The following is a 10,865-nucleotide window of genomic DNA, read 5'->3' on the forward strand; positions in this document are numbered from 1 at the left end:
AGTCATCTCGCGAAAGAAACGCACCGCGTGCATTCCGGCGTACGTAAGATCGATCGAGGAGGAAAGAGACAGAGAGTCCGCTCTCGAACCGCTCGCTGTAACGTCCTGCGACGTTCTCTCCACCATATCATTTTTTCGCCTCTGCATTGGAGGGCCAGCGAGACATATAGGTAGATTCAACCATAGAGGGTAATTGTTACTATTAAAATTTATCGATAAAAGTTCATATCTTTTAAAATAATAATAATTTTAGAAAATCGCGCGGTGCGATTTAAGGCTCCTTCAAAGGCTATTACAAATTATGTCCTAATAAAATTTCTGTAAAATCGATAGTTTAGAAGTTATGGCTATTTGAATGTCTCGACCAATCAGGAAAAGGCATGTTTTTCTCAGTAACTATAAGGCCTAGAAGAAAAATCTTAATTGCTAACAATAGCATTAAAAGACCTCTATTTAACGACCATATTAACATTTTGAAAAACATTAACAATTAATAAGAAACCAACAATGTTACTTACCAGTAGACTTCAGAAAATTCTAAAATTCATACGCAGGGACTATTGGGACATCAGTAATGCGTACCTTCCGTGAAAATTAAGAAAAGTCAATTTAAAATATTTTTAACACCTACGTACATAGAGGACATTTTAGTGAAACATAAGCAAATGTCAAAACCTCAGAATATTAATTACAAAAGGAAATAATGCCAAACGAAAACAATTAATTCTTGCCCACAAACAGAGAATCCTTCTGACAGTACATTCTCAAAATTTGGTAATTTTTACTTAAAATTTAATAAACCTCATTTATTTAAGTTCAGGGGTCGTTTAAATACCCTATTTAGCTTGGAAATCCACCATTTTTGCCTTGGTCACGTTTAAATACTTTATTTAATTTAATTTAAGCCTTCTGTCCACGTTCAAGCTCCTCTTAAATATTGCACTCTTTTAAATTCGTTCGTACAGTACAACGGCTTGAACTCATCACTAATAATAAAAATTAATTGTTCATCGAATCTTCTATTACCATAAGCTTCTATAAGGTCTAAAAGTCGGTAATTTATACATAAGAACCGTTTATAACAATTGTTAATTAATTACCGACGCCAATAATAACGAAACCTACCCAAGGGATCTATCTTACCGACATACGTAAGTAGAGAGCCCTATGGTAGAACTCAGCCTTGCCGAGAAACAGTAATTTAACAACAGTAATAATAAGGATCCCTGTAATAAGAAATCCTAATTTTCCAGTTAACAATATTATAAATCTCTACACTCTAAAACCCACTGTTAACAATATGCATTTCTTATAATAATTCTTAATAACCACATTTAAACATTAATAACAAATATCTCTTTTATTATAACACATGCATATTGTCTTTATACAAATCATAACTAATTAACATTATAACTTTCTATTACACTATTCATATAATACTAAATTAGGCGTATATTATAACCTTAAGAACCACACATATATAATATTAACCATTTCTTTTTATTAAATTATAATATTATAAGGCATAAATAATTACGCGCACATATAAGTCAGACTGGCGACAGGAAGTCTCAAAGATAAGGCACGCACGCAGCCGGGCCACCGAAGGTGCTCTGGAATCCCCGAGTAACCCGAGCCCATATCAGGTAACATAGGGCATCCTGTTGACCACGCTCCTTATCACATCCGGCGGCGCGCCGAGATGTCTCGATGCCCCGTCAGCATCACGCCACTCAGTCCCACTCTGAAAAACCTTGAACGCTCCTACTCTGGATCTCTCTCGTATAATCCCATTACTCCTACCATATAGCCTACCCCACTCTTGAGTTCCATTGTCCGGACCGAACGAGGCCCCGGGAGCAGCTCCCACCGCAGAGTCGACATCGGAAGTTCATACAGTACAGACGTGCCTCTTAGGAGAGCCTCCAAGACATCTTTGTTAATTTGACGCAAAGAGGAAAAGTGTCTCTGAGCGACCGTGCCACCACGGACAACGGTCGTCTCGCATAAGAGCCTCTTCCTACGCTCTTTCAGAGCCTTTGCCTTGTGCTATTCAAAATCTGGAAGATTTCTTAGGAAACTTGCCAGAACATCCACGGTGTTTTATAATACTCAAAGTGTGCGGATAAGTCGACTCCCCGCTCGAGTTGTGCCGTGGCTAGAGTGGTCCTAACAATACTGAGAGTATTCTGGAATAAAAAAGCCTGTTCTTTGAGATTTCTCTGCAAAAGTCTGAGCTACTGAAATAAATAGTAAGTATATAATATTTTAATGCACAACACTCACATACACCGCGTTTCGCGCAAGTGAAATACAATCGCGATCTAAGCCTTAGGAACATTGTTACGCGAGTGAACCAGTGACGTTTCACCATACGCCAAGTCGAATTATTTAACAGATACCATAGCGTCACGCTGAAATTTTCGTTCATGTCGGTTCGTAACTGCCTTACATAAGGACCATTCATTATAATCCGAATAGTGTATTATCTACGTTTAGTTTGTCAAACCGCTCTTAGAATTTCGTTCCGATTTCCTTAGGATACGCTATACAAGCTAGTATATATATAAAGAGAGAGAGAGAGAGACAATCTTCAGATTCTTCTTTTTCTAAATCGTGATTACGAAACCCCAGAATCTGTCAACGCAGTGAACTACGCTCACACACTTATTATTCCCTTTCCATTCCTCCTTGCGGGCGCATGACAACGGTGCCAAGCACAGGGTTACGCGCGCACGGCATCGGTGCCAAGCACAGAGCCGTATTGGTATAGTCAGAATCCTTATCAGCAGTGGCATCCCACCACTCTGACATCGTCTCCAGGCGGATTCCTTACGCCGGAGACTCTGCTTTGAAAATCTGCTTACTCCAACCTCCTAGGCCTTCACCTCGTTAATAGACATTGAATAAAAATAAAAATTACAATTATCTCGTAACAAGGACTCACAGAGACGTTCCTTCATGTTAGCCTTCTATCTATCTCTCTCATTAGCTATTTTAGTTATAAGACATTTATATGCCTTTATAATTTCATGTATAATTATGTACTTGATATAATATTCCCACTGTTTCCACTGTAACCTGCACTTGCACATATAAAATATACTGCGTTCTGCTATTACCATTACCCGTAAAGACTATTCTATATTAAACAATCAAGTTACTAAGGTTTCAGATTAATAATATTTTTACAATCTCATTGTTTATTTAGACGAAAGTATATTCTTAATAACGACAAGATCTTGACATTATCCATTATAAAAGCTGGAATAATATAAATCATTTCATGAAGTGCATCCTTCCCCACCCACATATATATATGTATATGCATTTATTGAATTGTAACTGATTTTATTGTGTATGTGTAGACGTGTGCCATTGCATCGGCATACGCCTTAATTACCTCACTGTGTTACTTGCTATTGTACAATTCCATTAAAATCACCGATTTTCTTGTACAACGAACATATGCCATTGCATCGGCATACAATTCTTCAATATTTTCTACTAAGCATTTTAATTTTATGCAGCATCCTTGTTTTATCGGCAGCCTTTTTCCTCTTATTCGAACATTTTCTTGAAAGGAAGATATTAAGCATTCATAAATCTTTGTCCTTTTTATTCAGTTACTTAAATCAATTGGTGCCATAACATCTCTTGCCAGAGGAATTTATAGTTCATTAACCATTAAATCTGAATCTTACATTATTAAGCATAGATCTTGCTCACTTTTAGGGAAGCGCCTTACTGGAGCTACCCGCCTCTATCCTTGTCCAGACTGAGGAGCGCCTTACGGGTGCCTCTCGGCTCAAGCATCCTATCCATCCCGTCCAACTCATAAGACCACCCCTTTTCCATCAAGATCAGGAAATTTAACTTGTGAATTAATAACCTGTACAGTGCTTAGCATCCTTCAATCTCAGGGGCGCAGCTGACAGCCGCCACCCGCCTCAATTATCCTTCTCCTACAATCCGCATAACCTAACCCTGCCAAAGCATGGTAGTAAGCATTAATTATTAGTACTTTTACAGTACTCTGGCAACGGATAACTAAAGTCACAAGAGTCCTTTTCACTCAATAATTAATTTTATCAATTGCTATTTTAACTTGTCCGACCAAAAATGTTATTCTTAAACTCAATCCGTTAGATGCCAAATAAACATCGCGGGGGCGTTAAACAGAAGGCAAGGCAGCTACGTAAGGAAGCTTGCCGACGAGCGGCCCTGTTGTCTCAACACATGGACCCCACCAAACCCCGTATAATACAAGATATCACGGGGCACGATCTAGTTCCTCCATCGTACATCAAGTTTTTATTACAAAACAGACTCATAAGCACATTTAAATACGCTCCACGTCCATTACATTCCACACAAAGACACTTCATTCCGGATTCGCATTCTTTACCAAGCTCTTACAGGGCTCACACGCGCAACCCTCGGCTGGTTAAACAGCGTTCGACGACAGAAACTCTAGACATAGAATTGATAGATTTAACACAGGACGACACTTTCAACAACAAGACAGCCACCTACATTTACCAACTGGAGTCCTATTCTCTCACTGGAACTCCTCGCAAATTACCGTACCACCTTCATTACTTCCACCGGGCAGGATAACTGTACATTTTCTCAACACTTCACTGTAACTCATTACTAGCAGCTATATAATGTAAACCACATTTGTATTCATTAATTATATAACTATAAGTATTATCACTCATTTATATTACACTTTCAACTATCATATTGTCTCATTGTTAAATAAACAATTGTTTAGTCTCTATTCCTATCAATAGCCATAATCTTTATATCACCTACAATCACCATATTTCCCCCCTTTCACCATCTGTCCGGAAAAGCTCTCGGCATCCCAGGCAGTGCCGGTGTAAGCAGGTAGGCCTAAATAAATAGAGAGCAGGCGGATCACGATCCCTAGGGAGACGCGAGACGTTACAGTAGCCGTCGTTCTCTGCGGTCCTCTGCGAACTCGCGATGACCATGAATGCAACAGCACCGACGGTGCCGGTGATACTTTGCGACTGTTACTGGCTCAAGAATCGCACGCCGCTGATGCGCCCATCGCTGTCGCGGTAGCGATACCCCGCGACCACGCGATAATCGCCGTATTGTTACTGTTGAGTGGCGCGGGCTTTCTCGAGACGGCGGAGTCGACGAAGGAAAGCGCGCCTACCTCCAACATGATCGTTGACGCTCGCGATCGTCGGAGCCTGCTGTTGAAGCGTCTGCGATCATTCTTCGAACGAGTTCGTGGAATCGGGCGAGTATTTTACGACAGTTCGCTCGATTCTGTCGATCTGATCGAAGTGTTCGACGCGGTTCTCGCCTCGCAACGACACGATCACGCCGCGAAATCGCTCGATATCGCGTCCAAGCGAGCGAATTCGCAACGAGTGCGCGCGTACGAATGACGCTTGGCACCGTTGTTCGACGCCTTGTGCCTGGGAACGCGGCGTCGATGAATAACGCGTCTCAGCGAGAGCCACGTTTCGCCGCGTTCTCAGTCGTCATCATCATGGGTGTCTAAGATCGCGCTCGGTTCATCTCGTATTTCGTCGCGTTTCGTGGCGCTTGAGAGAGAGAGAGAGATATATATAATGATCGATACGATCGCCGTGTCGAACGGTGCGTGCATCAGGTCTCAATTCGTGCACTGTCGAGCGTTCGATCGCGAGTACGCCAGTTGGCCTCGCGAGATCGACGCGTGCGACGACGAATTGCGGGAGCAGCTCTGACGAAGCGCGCGAAGCATCGTCCGAACCGAACGTCGAATCTACGCGCCGACAAGTCGTCGCGATAACGACGAGATCGCGTTCTCCATCGAACGAGCACGGCGATTTCAGCGAGAACGCGTTCGAGATTCTGTCGTCCTCGCAGTCGTCGCAATGATGAGACGGTGCCGTTATCTGGCGACCGTTGCATCATATCGCGACGTCTCTCGTGAGTGACGACGATCGCTGTGTTTCGCCGTCGTTGCGCGAACGCATCGAAAACGACGACCGTCGCAAACTTGCGACGACTATGCGCGATTGGTTCTCGGAAAGTCGTACGATGAACGACGGCGACGACGCGATGATGCCGAACATCTGCACGTCGAACCGATGTCGACGATTGTTGGACGCGATGTGTCTCGCCATCGTGGGTTACACAGTGTCGCCCGAGTGCAATCGCGGGATCGCCGATGCGGCGGCACTGAACGCGTGCGTTCGCGAGGAATTTGCGCGCATCGTCGAGAAGTTCGATCTAGACGAGGGTGCGGGTGTTGCGACGAGAGACGACGATCCGACGGAAACGCTGCCCGAACCGAACGGGCATATGGTCGAGCGACGAGTGCGCGTGACGACCGTTCGCTCATCGGCGGATACGGATTCGCGTCGCGAAGCTCGCGGTTCAACGGTGCATACTGACGAGACGGCACGCGCGACAGCGACAATGGGAGTTGCAGTCGAGGGGCGAGCGAACGCCGCGACGATATCGGGTCGTCGAGAACCGGGACGAGCAACGCTCGTCTTCCGACGCGGCGGTGGCCGCGATACATGTGGTGGAACATGGCAGCCGCTGTTGACGATTCCGACGACGAGGTTCGCGCGTTGTTCGGAGCTAGGCGGAACGATTCGCCGTTACCGTCGCCGATCGGATGTCGTTCATCGTCGACCGAACGATCCATCGCCGCGGAGGAGAGCGCGCAACGCGCGATTGTCGATGGAAACGAGCGACGAGAGACCGCGAGAACGATCGCGCGCGGCGTCGTCACGAGATTCGCCCGCGGCGAGTCGAGCGGTGGTTTCGACCTCGTACGTCCGATGTATCGATGAATAAAGAAACGAATCGATAGTTTTTGTGCCATTTTTCGCAATCATCCTTTCGCGCGGATGGTTCGTCATCCAGCGGCCCTCGTTCCCCTGAAACGCATTCGTATCCGCGCGAGGACGTTCGACGCGTGTCGCCGCCGCGTGTAACGTGTAGTTACACACGGCGACGAAACCGACAGCCCTTCAGCGTCGGACGAGCGTCGGTTGCGCACTGAGGCGCGCTGCGCCTGGACGCTAGTACTTCTACACTTCCCTTTCTAGTTACAGGCACAAAATGGGCGTTGTTACGGGTTTGTCGTCGGAGTTCGAGATATCGCGAATTGTATGTTGAAGCAACCAATCGTAAGACCGGTGTCTTCAAATGGTGGAGGGAGAAATTAACGCTCACTTTACGCCTGTGGTGGGAAAAACAGTGTACAAGTACCAACGTCCAGCTCAGCGCGCCTCAGTACGCAACCGACGCTCGCCCGACGCGGAAGTGCTGTCGGTTTCGTCGCCGCGTGTAACTATACGTTACACGCGGCGGCGACACGCGTCGAATGTCCTCGCACGGATAAGAATGCGTTTCAGGGGAACGAGGGTCGCTGGATGACGAAACATCGCGCGAAAGGATGATTGCGAAAACTGACAAAAACTATCGATTCGGCGAATTGTCGCATTAAGCTCGCGCCGCTCGATAGCGAATCGACGTTATGAGCGAGTCGCGTCGGCGTTCGACGCGCGTTGGCGAATTCTGACGACGATCGGACGCAGTCGTCGTCTCCCGATACGACAGGACGTCGTCGTCGCGGTCCCGAAACGCTCGAAAATGGATACGACGACGAGGATGAGAACGAGACGGTGCACAAATGCGCTCGATACGATGTAACGGAAGACCGCGCGTCGTCGTCGCGAGACGCTCGAGGCTGACGACGATGATGAAGCGAACGAGGCGGTGCGCAAACGAGCTCGATACGACGCCACCGTTGCGTCGTCGAACGGATGTGACGCCAGCGACAAGATTTCGGTCACGGTGCGCGACAGCGACACCGCGATCGCCGAGACGATTCCGATTGACGACTCGACACTGGACACCGAGCGAACAGGGCGTCGCGTCGACAGCTCGGTTACATGCGCGCAGGACTCGGTGTCGCTCCATGCTGGAACGAGCGTTGCTCTCGCCCGAGTACGCGCACGGTCATTCGCGCGAACAATTGCGCTTCGGGATCTGAGCGCTCGATTGTTCGATCTGGCCGAAACGTTCGATCGCGACAATCGTCGAAGCGTGCAATCTGATGCGATCGTTGTAACGTCCTGCGACGTTCTCTCCAACATATCATTTTTTTCGCCTCTACATTAAAAGGCCAGCGAGACATATAGGTAGATTCAACCATAAAAAGTAATTGTTACTATTAAAATTTATCGATAAAAGATCATATCTTTTAAAATAATAATAATTTTAGAAAATCGCGCGGTGCGATTTAAGGCTCCTTCAAAGTATTACAAATTATGTCCTAATAAAATTTCTGTAAAATCGATAGTTTAGAAGTTATGGTTATTTGAATGTCTCGACCAATCAGGAAAAGGCATGTTTTTCTCAGTAACTATAAGGCCTAGAAGAAAAATCTTAATTGCTAACAATAGCATTAAAAGACCTCTATTTAACGACCATATTAACATTTTGAAAAACATTAACAATTAATAAGAAACCAACAATGTTACTTACCAGTAGACTTCAGAAAATTCTAAAATTCATACGCAGGGACTATTGGGACATCAGTAATGCGTACCTTCCGTAAAAATTAAGAAAAGTCAATTTAAAATATTTTTAACACCTACGTACATAGAGAACATTTTAGTGAAACATAAGCAAATGTCAAAACCTCAGAATATTAATTACAAAAGGAAATAATGCCAAACGAAAACAATTAATTCTTGCCCACAAACAAAGAATCCTTCTGACAGTACATTCTCAAAATTTGGTAATTCTTACTTAATATTTAATAAACCTCATTTATTTAAGTTCAGGGGTCGTTTAAATACTCTATTTAGCTTGGAAATCCACCATTTTTGCCTTGGTCACGTTTAAATACTTTATTTAATTTAATTTAAGCCTTCTGTCCACGTTCAAGCTCCTCTTAAATATTGCACTCTTTTAAATTCGTTCGTACAGTACAACGGCTTGAACTCATCACTAATAATAAAAATTAATTGTTCATCGAATCTTCTATTACCATAAGCTTCTATAAGGTCTAAAACTCGGTAATTTATACATAAGAACCGTTTATAACAATTGTTAATTAATTACCGACGCCAATAATAACGAAACCTACCCAAGGGATCTACCTTACCGACATACGTAAGTAGAGAGCCCTATGGTAGAACTCAGCCTTGCCGAGAAACATTAATTTAACAACAGTAATAATAAGGATCCCTGTAATAAGAAATCCTATTTTTCCAGTTAACAATATTATAAATCTTTACACTCTAAAACCCACTGTTAACAATATGCATTTCTTATAATAATTCTTAATAACCACATTTAAACATTAATAACAAATATCTCTTTTATTATAACACATGCATATTGTCTTTATACAAATCATAACTAATTAACATTATAACTTTCTATTACACTATTCATATAATACTAAATTAGGCGTATATTATAACCTTAAGAACCACACATATATAATATTAACCATTTCTTTTTATTAAATTATAATATTATAAGGCATAAATAATTACGCGCACGTATAAATTAATAAGTCAGACTGGCGACAGGAAGTCTCAAAGATAAGGCACGCACGCAGCCGGGCCACCGAAGGTGCTCTGGAATCCCCGAGTAACCCGAGCCCATATCAGGTAACATAGGGCATCCTGTTGACCACGCTCCTTATCACATCCGGCGGCGCGCCGAGATGTCTCGATGCCCCGTCAGCATCACGCCACTCAGTCCCACTCTGAAAAACCTTGAACGCTCCTACTCTGGATCCCTCTCGTATAATCCCATTACTCCTACCATATAGCCTACCCCACTCTTGAGTTCCATTGTCCGGACCGAACGAGGCCCCGGGAGCAGCTCCCACCGCAGAGTCGACATCGGAAGTTCATACAGTACAGACGTGCCTCTTAGGAGTGCCTCAAGACATCTTTGTTAATTTGACGCAAGGAGGAAAAGTGTCTCTGAGCGACCGTGCCACCACGGACAACGGTCGTCTCGCATAAGAGCCTCTTCCAACGCTCCTTCAGAGCCTTTGCCTTGTGCTATTCAAAATCTGGAAGATTTCTTAGGAAACTTGCCAGAACATCCACGGTGTTTTATAATACTCAAAGTGTGCGGATAAGTCGACTCCCCGCTCGAGTTGTGCCGTGGCTAGAGTGGTCCCAACAGTATTGAGAGTATTCTGGAATAAAAAAAAGCCTGTTCTTTGAGATTTCTCTGCAAAAGTCTGAGCTACTGAAATAAATAGTAAGTATATAATATTTTAATGCACAACACTCACATACACCGCGTTTCGCGCAAGTGAAATACATTCGCGATCTAAGCCTTAGGAACATTGTTACGCGAGTGAACCAGTGACGTTTCACCATACCCCAAGTCGAATTATTTAACAGATACCATAGCGTCACGCTGAAATTTTCGTTCATGTCGGTTCGTAACTGCCTTACATAAGGACCATTCATTATAATCCGAATAGTGTATTATCTACGTTTAGTTTGTCAAACCGCTCTTAGAATTTCGTTCCGATTTCCTTAGGATACGCTATACAAGCTAGTATATATATAAAGAGAGAGAGAGAGAGACAATCTTCAGATTCTTCTTTTTCTAAATCGTGATTACGAAACCCCAGTGTCTGTCAACGCAGTGAACTACGCTCACACACTTATTATTCCCTTTCCATTCCTCCTTGCGGGCGCATGACATCGGTGCTAAGCACAGGGTTACGCGCGCACGGCATCGGTGCCAAGCACAGAGCCGTATTGGTATAGTCAGAATCCTTATCAGCAGTGGCATCCCACCACTCTGACATCGTCTCCAGGCGAATT

Source organism: Harpegnathos saltator, unplaced genomic scaffold (assembly GCF_003227715.2).
Source record: "Harpegnathos saltator strain DR-91 unplaced genomic scaffold, Hsal_v8.6 scaffold526, whole genome shotgun sequence".
Lineage (NCBI taxonomy): Eukaryota > Metazoa > Arthropoda > Insecta > Hymenoptera > Formicidae > Harpegnathos > Harpegnathos saltator.